Raw genomic sequence first — 11798 nt, forward strand, 5'->3', positions numbered from 1 at the left:
CCAAGAGAGTTATTCTCCTTGGAATTCTCCGCTATTAGTCGTTCCGAAAAAAGCTGGTGTGAATGGTGAGAAGAAATGGCGCGTGGTAGTTGATTTCAGAAAAATCAATGACGTTACAATAAGTGACGCATATCCGTTACCTTTAATTTCGGATATTTTGGACCAATTAGGAAAAGCAAGATACTTTTCTAATTTAGATTTGGCTAGTGGTTTCCATCAAATTAAAATGGATCCACAAGATGCAGCCAAAACTGCTTTTTCAACTCCTTATGGGCACTATGAATATGTTTGTATGCCTTTTGGATTAAAAAATGCACCTGCTACTTTTCAACGCCTTATGAATACAGTTTTAACAGGACTGCAAGGTATTAAATGTTTTATATACATGGACGACATAGTCGTATACGGAGATACTTTAAAAACACATAATGAAAAACTATGTGAAATTTTAGATTGCCTCAGGAAGCACAATCTTAAGCTTCAACCAAGTAAATGTAATTTCTTACAAAAAGAAATTATGTTTTTAGGGCATAAAATAACACCAAATGGCATATTGCCCGATGAATCAAAATTATGTGCCATTAAAAATTTTCCGACGCCAAAGAATGCGAAAGAAATCAAAATGTTTTTGGGAATTCTCAGCTATTATCGAAAATTCGTACCCAGTTTAGCAAATCTAGCTGAACCCATAAACAAATTACTGAGAAAAGGAGAACGTTTTGTTTGGAGCGAAAAATGTCAACAATCTTTCAATGAGTTGAAATCGTTGTTGATCAGCTCACCTATTCTACAATATCCTGATTTCAAAAAGAAATTCGTCATAACAACTGACGCGAGTAATGTTGCCGTGGGTGCAGTTCTTTCAAATGAAGGAATTAACTTGCCTATAGCATATGCTAGCAGGATTTTGAATCCCGCAGAGAGACGGTATTCAACTGTGGAAAGGGAACTGCTTGCCATAGTGTGGGCAGTCAAACATTTTAAACCATATGTGTACGGTCAAGAATTTATAGTAAAATCTGACCACAAGCCATTGGTTTACCTTTTCAATATTTCAGAAGCGTCTGATCGATTAATGAGATGGCGTATACTATTGGAAGAATACGATTTCAGAGTGATGTATACACCTGGAAAAACTAATGTCGTCGCTGACGCATTGAGTCGTATTGAGTTATGTAATTTAGATTCTGCAGATCTAATTACTAATAACATAGAAAGAGAGATAAAAAAGCACAAAGCGCATATCTCAAAAAGAATAAATGTTATAACAAGGCAACAGGCAAAAGACCTAGCCAACCCACAAAAAACCGATCGAAGAATAATTAATGTACCCATATCAAGTGGAGTAGCACAAGATTATGGAAGTTACATATTATTAAAGGATCCAGAAGTGAACAAAAATATTCAAGAAAAGGCCGACAAAAACAAAAACAATATTCATGTATATATTGTTCCAAAACTACTTGATCCAACTATCGAGTACGATTTTGACAAAAAAGATTTTGAATCCAGTAACATAGATGGTTATGGATTGATACAAAAATCAAATTTTCACTTCATAATAAGCAAAAATCATTATGCGCACAATGTTTGTTATTATGAACTGTATAAAAATTTGATGAAACTCAAAGAAAATATTAGGGAAACAACAAATAAAATTTTAAACTTTCATTTTATTCCCCGTTCAATTGATGAAATCAATTGGAATAAACTGAAACTTATTGTTTCGCACATATTTTCAAATATGAATAATAAGTTGTGTTTTGTTAATTACACAATAAAAAAATTAAAGTCAAAACATGATATAGAAACCGTTTTAAACGAGTTTCATAAAAGTACATTGGGAGGTCATGAAGGCATAGAACGCACATTTAAGAGAATTAGTGAGAGATTTACTTGGAAAAATATGAGACAAGATATCAAGCAATTTATCGAAAAATGTACCGAATGCCAGAAAAACAAAATTTTATCTAAAAACAAAATTCCATTGAAGATAACCAGTACATCTTCAAAACCATTTGAGAAAATATTTCTTGATATAGTAGGTCCTCTACCTACTACCAAAAAGAATAATAACTACATCTTGACGATTCAAGATGATCTTACAAAGCTGTTTATTGCAAAAGCGATTCCAGATGCTACAGCAGAAACAACTTGTAGAGCCTTTCTAGAGAGTGCAATTTGTGTTTATGGAGTACCCAAGGAACTTGTGACGGACAGAGGTACTAATTTTATAAGCAAATTGTTTCAAACACTCTGTAAACTTTTACATGTTAGTCAAATACAAACCACAGCGTATCATCCTCAGAGCAATGGAGCTCTTGAGAGATGTCATAGAACTCTTAAAGAATATATGAGATCATACGTGTGTGAAAATTTAGATGATTGGGATGAATACATCCAATATTTCGCTTTTACTTACAATACAACCATTCATTCATCAACTGGATTTTCTCCTCATGAATTAATGTTTGGATACAAAGCGGAATTACCTTCATCAATATGCTCAGCATATAAAGAAAATGCGACATATTTTTCGTATTTATCTGATTTGAGGTATAACTTGGAAGTTATACAGAAATCAGCCAGAGCAAATTTAATATGTTCCAAGCATAAAAGGAAAGAAAAATATGATGAAAAAACCAATGATTGGTTACCAATGTGGGGTGATAAAGTTCTTCTAGAAAATGTCACTACAGGCGCTGGAAGAAAACTTCAGGGATTATATAATGGCCCTCATGAAGTTATCGCTATTAACACACCTCAAACTTGTACTGTTTTATTGAAGGGTACAAACAGGAAAATAGTTGTTCATAATGATCGTTTAAAACGATATAATGAATGAACAATTTTTTATTTTATTTTAATGTACAATTTAAAGCATGTGAAAATAATTTTTTTTCCCCTTTGTCTTTGCAGGCAATGGATAAATTACTATGCTTAGTAATATTGATCATTGGAGGAAATTTCACCGAGGCATCGAGGTCGGTAGAAGTTGATCCATTATACAAACATGGTATAATATATGAGAACTTAGAAAATGTAAAATTTCAGTTTGGAGAATGGATTTTACATTCTTCAATAAATCTAAAAACTTTAACGAACGAAATTCAAGTAGTGGAAATTCTTTCAAAATATATAAATGACACATGTTCAAAACTTGATTCTGATTTTGGTTTTGACTGTGTTCAAATATTAAATGAAATTGATTTTGAAATTAAAAATTTTGAAAGTATTAAAAACATCATAGGTGTGCAATGCAATATTGATGTTTCTATTCGTCCAAAGAGACAAATCAATTTTGTTGGTCATATTTTTAAGGAAATCACAGGAGTTATGGATAGTGACGACTCCAAAAGAGTAGACGATGATTTGCTCAAAATACATGCCAACGAACAAAAGTTGATGGAAATTACACAAACAGACAATTGCTATCGACTCAATATTTGGAGTTACAAATCATACGATTTATAATGTCCAAAATAAATTACTAAATTTCTCGCTTGCTATTGAATCTATCAATAAGCAGAAAAATGAAGAAAAAATGAAAAACCTGGCGAGAAATCACTTGTCAGATTTACTTGGCGAGATGAATTTATTGTTAACACGTGTTATTAAAAGAAAAGATTTTGTGTTAACTTTAATGAAAACAGGAGAAATGGATTTAACTCCTGATTTGTTGAGCCCAAAGTCATTGTTTGTTGAGTTGGGTAAAGCAACAAAATCAATTACTAATGGGCTTGAGTTCCCTGTCCAATTGAATTATAATAATATTATGAAATTTTATAAATTCAGTAAAATACGAACTAAAACTGAAGGTTGTGGATTGGAAATGAATATTATTATACCGATTGCCAGTAATGTTATATTTGAGGCTTATAAAAGTACAAGTGTACCAACAATAAAAGAAAATAAATTATTTATTGTTGCCCTTGAAAATGACGTTGTTTTAAAGGCTTTAAATAATAGCATGGTTACAACAATGAAATTCATGGAATATGAAAAATGTATATCGGTGCAGGATTTTAGATTATGTCCATTTATCCACATTTTTGAAACACTGACATCAGCTAATGATTGCAATGTTCAGATGTTTATTAACAAAACAGCAAATTCATGTATATTTCAACCACTGAATTTGAAACATCAGCTATGGATACAAATGGCTAACAAAAATTCCTGGATATATGCCATGCCAAATGCAACCGTGATTAATATTCTTCACAACAATAAATTATCTAATTTGGAACTCAATGGAGTTGGAAAATTAAAAATAATCAAGCCATGCTTAATTAAATCCGGAAACATATATTTTCATTACTTTGCAAGTAGTTCATCTGATTTTGAATTTGAGCATGTAAAAATAGATTTTCCCCGAGCTCCGCAAGAAACAAAATTAATCGATGAAAAAATTCCTGATACAATAAAAGATCAAACTTTATCAAAATTTAATGAAAAAACACTTTTTGACGAAATCAATAATTTAAAAATAATGAATGCCGGAAAAATCCAATTAATGGATATTGAATTGGAAAAACACTCCTTTTCATTTTGGAAAATGGTTATTATTATAATACTTATTTCATTTTCAATTTGGTTAGTTTTCAAATTTTATAAATTTTTAAAACTTAAATTTTGGGGGGGAGGAAACAACTCTAGATTTATTCGTCGTCCATCCGCTCCACCGCGTCCCTCTGAACCTATGCAAGTCGTTTTTACCGCTAATGAACGCGGAGAAGTAAATCCAAGAATTCTCGTATCCTCTAATGAAGGCAGTACCATTATGCCAGCTAGGCAGATTTTGGGTAAAATCTCATTTTGACAGTTAGGATAGAAAACAGAGTTAGGATAGTGAAAATCAAAAAGTTACTATAATGCAAAAACATTAGTTGTTTTCATGATAGAAACTTTTTTTTTTGCCCTGGGGGGATAGTAATGTGGCAAAATGTTGCCATCTGCTATAACCGTTGGGATATTCTCTCCCTTTTGATTATATTGATCCCTTATCAATAAATTAACTTAAAACTATTAATGCCATCTGTCAGGGACGCGTATGCATTAGGCATAACGCGTCTCGTAGAACATATGGTTAATAGAATGCAGTCTCGTAGAACATATGGTTAATAGAATGCAGTATCGTAGGACATAGGGTTGATTTAATGACCTACCCTCATAAATAACAGATTGTGTAACGTAAGTGCATTACTAATAACATAAGTTAGAATGAAGCGGAAAGCACCCTTAGAGATCCACATGCGCATAGACGCAAGTTTTAGGATTAGGGAGAAAAGGTCTAGAAAAGAGAGAGAGAATAACTGTTAGAATTAAGTTCGATATAAAAATAAAACGGAGCGTATGCTCCTGGTCCAAATCAAGTCGCATATTGTCATTCAACGATATCACACGCCACACGGACAAATTAATCTTGATTTCCGAGTAGAACGTAAAGGGTATTGAATTCTGAGGACAGTTCCTAAAGAAAAGATTATGAGGGTTAATTTCATGAAAATTCTGCGAATGATTTCTAGTGAATCTTGCAGATAGTTCCAAGATAATTTCGAAAAGAATACAGAGAGAATGAAATTTTGAATGAAATTGCAAAGGAATGTTGAGAAAAATTTCAAGGGAATTCCGAGGATAATTTCAAGCTAATTCTGGGAAGAATTTCTGGAGAATACAGATGAAATTCTTCTAAAACTTTAGGAAAATTTCAGTTCCCAAGTGTTCTGAGAAAAAAAATGTTCTAAAATATTCCGAGAATAACCTCAAAGATATTGAATTCTTAGGACAGTTCCAAAATAATTCTGGGAAGAATCCCAAAAAAAATCTACGGATAATTTCTAGTGTATCCTGCGGATAGTTCCAAGATAATTTCGAAAAGAATACCGAGAAAATCAAATTTTGAGTGAAATTTCAAAGGGAACAAAATTTCAAGCGAATTCCGATGATACTTTCTAGCTCATTCCGGGAAAAAACTCTGAAACTCTAAAGGAATTTGACTTTCAAGGTGTTCTGAGTAAAAATCATGAAGAGATCTAAGCATAATTCAATTGGACTTCTGAGAAGAATATCAAAAGAACTCTTAGGAGAGTTCTAAAAAAATCTGCATTCAGTTCCAAGGGATTTCTGGGGAGTATTCCAAGAAAACTCTGCGAATAATTTCTAGTGAATCCTGCAGATAGTTCCAACATAATTCCGAACAGAATACGAGAAAATTAAATTTTGAGTGAAATTCTAAAGGGATTTTGAGGAAAGTTTGAAGAGAGTACCGATAGCCCAATGGCTGGCAGCACTGCTGGAGGACAAGCCAAGTGCAAGGACGAAAATAGCAATATACTTTTATGAAGAGCTTTGAGTGTGCCGGTTTATTTTCTTTTGACAGATACGCATATTTTGTCTACTACTTGCAGACTTCATCAGTGCCAAGTACTCAACACCACTGATCAAGATTGGATTGATCAAGAGCAATATACTGTTTGTTCACTGCTATGCGCACTGTTTGAACCTTGTACTTGTCGACGCAGTGTGTATGCGAAAGGAGAATGTTCGGATTTCTTCAGGAATTATTCTTTGGAAACGGTGATTCCAAAGGATAATTCCTGAAGAAATCCGAACGAAAATCAAAGAATTTACTACTACTTTAAAGGATGGACTCGACCGTGGGAGATTGCATGAAATGCAGGAAGTCGAACCAAATAAGCGACATGGTACAGTGCGATACTTGCCAATTGTGGGCTCATTTCTCCTGCGTCGGAGTGACGGACGTTATAAAGGACGCAGATTGGAGCTGTGACAAGTGCAGCAATGAACTCCAGGTACCGAAAGCACCGAAAAATACCGGAAGCAAGAAATGGAGCTCGACGTCCAAAAGTGAAGGTGGAACATCTATTTCGGACTCGACCATGGGTCTGAACGATGCAATACGCCAGATGGAGGAAGAACAGCGCGCAAAGGAGAAGGCTTTGGAGGATGAGATGATTCTGCGAGAAAAGCGCCTCGGAGAAGGAGTTCCTCGAAAAGAAGCTGCTGCAAGATAGGAAGTTGAAACAGCAACAACTGAAGGAGGAACGGGAGATGCTGCAGAGACAGCTGGAAGAAGAAGCCAAGTTCACTAGTGAGCGTAAGAAGATGCACGAGCAGTTTCAAGACGTGAAGAAGGTCATCGCTGAAGGCGACAAATTGAAGTGTGAGAAGGAAATGTCGTTCGAGAAGAAGGTTCAGTTCTGGTTGAAGCAGCAGGAGCAAAGTCGAAAAGGAGCTATACTGGCAACTAGGAGCAGCATGAACAAGAAAGCGCATACGTAAGACCGTAATCAAAACAAACAAAAAACAATTATTATTCACCGAACGTGGTAGCGTGGTTTTATCAAAACATTGTAATTCCTCTAAATAGTATAACGGTGAAATAAAATCTTAATTTATTGAAAATTAGTTAGAATAATTATAGCACAAGTACCGGTCGATCAGTCAGCTTTAGGCTACCTAACCTAAGATATAAAGTGTGAAGATACACGATTAGTTTACAGGAATCGATCTGTCGATCTGCACTAAAGTAAAGCGAGATCCATTTGCAAGAGGGAGACGGATTGGAAACTAAATTCTTTGATTTTTGTTCGGATTTCTTCAGGAATTATTCTTTGGAATCACCGTTTGCTAACAGCTGACGGTGATTCCAAAGAATAATCTGAAGAAATCCGAACAGAGAATGTGATTCTTATTGGTCATTCATGTCGGTTTGTCGGTGCTATCACCACCATCTGAAGTGACTTCAGCTGAATCCAACCACCAAGGCAACAACATTGCAGCAAATGTATCATTTCAGTTAAAGCCCTACTATTGCAACCATTTGACGAACTGATCATCATCGACATTGTCGATGGGATTAAATTGCCAATTCCATTGGCTGTCTGAAAGCAGTTTCCATTGAAGAAGATGAACCACCACCGGAGTAAAAAATAAATAAAATTATCTAAATTGAACAGTAGGGAAACAGTGGTGGGTGGACATCACCATCTCCCACGCACTTTGGAGTACTCCCTATCTCCAGATTAAATGCACCATAGAAAAAACAATTGCCCCTCCTTCACAGGATTCCTGTGCACGCTAGTGGATATTGCGCTTAAATTCATATGAAATATCGTGTAAATTTACGCCAAATCAAGCGTTAATTACGTGTGCGCTATGTATCGTAGAAAATAACATTAATTTTTCAAACGCTACACAGTGCATTGTGCATTGAAACATTGAGCGTAAAGAACATTAGTTGTTTTAATCGCTGAATTGACTGATTAGTCGAAAAATTTCCTTCTGAATGGCCAACAGTCGACAGTAGTTTACGTCAATCGATTCAGTATGCACGGTGATAATCGATTCCAAATTAATCGGTTACCATCTCAATTAACCGCAATAATGCATTATTTTCTGACATCCCTATTCAAATCCGCTACTGCACTCCTAGCGTCGCGAGTTGGAAGCATCGATCGTCGTCGTTTGCCAATGCATTGAAAATGAAGTTTGAAACGGTGCGCAAGAAGGCAGCAGTTCTGTCAACTGCATAATAAAATAACGAATTGCATTACCAACACGCATTGACACCTGCAACAGGATGGATGATGAAGCGTCTGGTATGATGGCTCGAACAGAGGGGGCCATGTATCAAAAAATGCAGTCTGTCAGACACTTGGACAGGCATACCAGACAGAGAGAGAAAAAAGAGATAAGGGGCGATCCAGTAAGTACGTCACAAAGGAAGGAGGAGGGGTTCAGATACCAATGTATAAGGTATAGGATAATCGTCATGAAAGGGGGAGGGGTAACGTACTAAATGGATGCTCCCCAACTGTAATGCCCGTCCCCATCGGGTGGTGTTTGTTATGATGAGCACAGACACAAGCACGGCTCGGAGCATGTCCATTTGGATTAGCGTTGATGAGTTAACCAGGTACCCCACGGTGGTCACGTTGGGGAACAGTGACATAATGAAGGTGCTTGGCAAGGTCACTGAAAGTGACCCTTAGGTCTATACATTTACTTTTCTCAAAAGTAAGTTTTTCTATTTACATGAACACACACACAACTGCAATGACTTTTGATTGAATTCTGCTGCAGTGTAGCTTTAATCATCTCGTCATATCTGCCCTGACAGAAAGTGTGGTCTTGCAGCATTCCTATCCCGTCGTCGTGGAATGAATGAATCGGAATGGTGGTGACGGTGGTGACATACCACGAAAATGTCCAATTTATGCTGCTGTGCTAAACGCCGCCCGGCCGTTTCATGTGATGGTCAACAAAAAAACAGAATAAGAGGAAAACGGCGCGAGCCACTTGTCACAGGTTGGACGTTGCCTCTGAAAAGACGATGACGATGATGGTCTGGAAAACCAAAGATTATTTATGACTTGTCGGAGAGTCGGCCAAGCCGGAAATATAAAAATAGCACAAATCATCCACAAGCATCGCGCACCGGTCGGTGCAAGAATCTGTGCAATCCGTTGACGGTTATGACGAGGATTTATCTTTTTCTTCTTTTCTATTCATTTCCCTTTTAGCCGGTCACTGACTGCCTAGCCAAAGAGATTTTTTCCAGCCTGCCTTGGTCAAGTTATTCTTCCGATTTTACGATTTCCCTTCTCATCTTGACTGGAGCTCGGAGGGCCCGGAGGGGGAATCCGCGTATGTCCGGTTGACAACTCGAAAAAACACGAACAAGTGCCGGTGAATTTTCAAGCACTTTTGCTTTCGGTCATAAAGGATAATGATGCCGATTCAGTCAGTGAGTTGAACGTTTTCTTCATGTCACCTACACCCAGTAACTGTGACAACATTCGTGTTGAATGGACACTTGTTGAGTAGCCACTGACTGTTGGGTGGGAAAAGTGGAAAATTTTCGCATCCATTCAATATTTATGACTCCTTCGTTGCAAGTCAAGTGCATTGCAGATGACCTCTGGGACAATCAGTGAATCAGTGAATGACCACTTAATGATGTTGGCCAAGTGTTGAAGAGGGGCAAAATACTACATTCGAGTGAACCAAACAGTCCGATCCACGTCAAATACAGTGAACTCGTCCCGGACTGGTCCTCTCCCTAACACGTTATTGTCCCAAAATCGATGGAAATCCATAACTTTTATATCACTTTCCCTGTATAGAAGGTTCTCCAATTTGCGTTTGTATCTTGATATGTTTGTGGATTTGAAGTGGCAGTTTTTTGAATTTATAATCATTTTTTAACACTGTGGTAATGGTGTATGAGGAATAAAAATCGGACAACTAGACTCAGATCTATGGTTCGCCGCGCAAGACCCTTATTTCAAATCGGCCCACTCAGAAGCTGACTGCCCTTAAAAATATACAAAAATGTACAATAGACTGATGCAAATTTTGACATTTTTGCTTCACAGTGCTCAAACGGTTCCAAATCGGGTCCTGATTAGTCTCCCAAAATTTGAACTCATTCGATAAGAAACTGACTTGGTACAAACCATTTGAAGTTTATATGGAAATTACTATAGGAAAACCAAATGTTTTGTTCATAGCCATCTAACAATTTACCATATCGCTCTGCTTTAAAAAATGATAACTGAGCTCGTAGAAAATTTTCTCAGCTACAACTTTGTGCTTAACTACTTTTTAATATAATGTAAGCATCAAAAGTTATCAATAATTCAAGCCACTAATGTCTTACGATTATGCTCAATCAACTGTTCAGCAGGCAACATTGGTGTTTCTGGCGCTTGGAATAGAGCACAAAAATCATGGCTACTATGTCACACTGCAAGATACAGTGCTGCTCACAAAACAGCTGCTTGATCATGCCATAAGATTATCAATCTTATTTAACAATTAATAACTATTTTATTTGACGTTTGGCTCAACAACTATATTCTGCTAAGTTGAAGCTGAGAAAATTTTCCATAAGTATAGCTTTTGAATTTTTGAACAGTGCAATATGGAAAAAGGTAAGAAGACAATGAACAAAAAGTTTTGATTTCCCATAGTAATTTCCATATAAACTTCAAATGGTTTGTGCCAAGTCAGTTTTTTTGCAAATGAGTTCAAATTTTGGGAGACTAATCAGGACCCGATTTGGAACCGTATGAGCACTGTGGAGCGAAAATATCAAAATTTGCATCAGTCTAATGTACAACATTTGCTAATGATAACGTTTCATTATTAGATAATTTTATTTGTTTTCAGGATTAAATATCAATGTTTGCAGCCCTAGAAAGTATCAAAATTGTATAAAGAGAGAAAGAAGGATTAGTAATTTCCATTTAATTCCACTAACTTAGTTGCTTATCCTTGACAGATACGCGTATTTCGTCTACAATGTGCAGACTTCTTCAGAGTCTTGTACTAATACAAGTCGAGTATTAGTATAAGACACTGAAGAAATCTGCACATTCTAGACGAAATACGCGTATCTGCCAAGGATAAACAACTAAGGTAGTGGAATTAAATGCAAATTACTAATCATTCTCTCTCTATTTATACAGGTATTCCACTTAGACGTCCACATTCATCAGGATTTGATTGCAGTTTGCATTATTTATATCGACAAATGAATTTGACCGGTAAATAACATGGATCCTGAGATCCGAAATTGTTAATACGTATTTCCGAACATCCAGTGGACCTACTTTAATATATTTGAGGAAAGATATTTGTTATTTCGTTCCACAGAACCATATTGAATGATTTCCTGAGATTTGGAAATAATTTTCCTAATTTAAAAAAATGCCGATGCATCTATTTCTATGATATTTGAGATGAAATATCGGCCTTTTTTCAAATTA

General features: G+C 36.0%; 1 protein-coding gene and 1 long non-coding RNA gene across 4 annotated transcripts in view; both read right to left on the bottom strand.

Annotated features, from left to right (window-relative positions):
* Window positions 1-11798, bottom strand: part of LOC135709451 (uncharacterized) — a 187581-nt gene that overhangs the window by 21360 nt on the left and 154423 nt on the right. The gene's annotated exons all lie outside the window — the stretch shown is intronic.
* On the bottom strand, window positions 167-4931 carry LOC135709536 (uncharacterized). The gene is made up of 2 exons (XR_010518352.1): window positions 4207-4931; window positions 167-4060 (listed from the first exon to the last, which is right to left on the bottom strand). It is a non-coding gene; the product is annotated as an uncharacterized LOC135709536 (long non-coding RNA).

This window comes from Ochlerotatus camptorhynchus, unplaced genomic scaffold, assembly GCF_037179485.1.
Source record: "Ochlerotatus camptorhynchus isolate MF236.1 unplaced genomic scaffold, CSIRO-AGI_Acam_v1.1 ptg000361l, whole genome shotgun sequence".
Lineage (NCBI taxonomy): Eukaryota > Metazoa > Arthropoda > Insecta > Diptera > Culicidae > Ochlerotatus > Ochlerotatus camptorhynchus.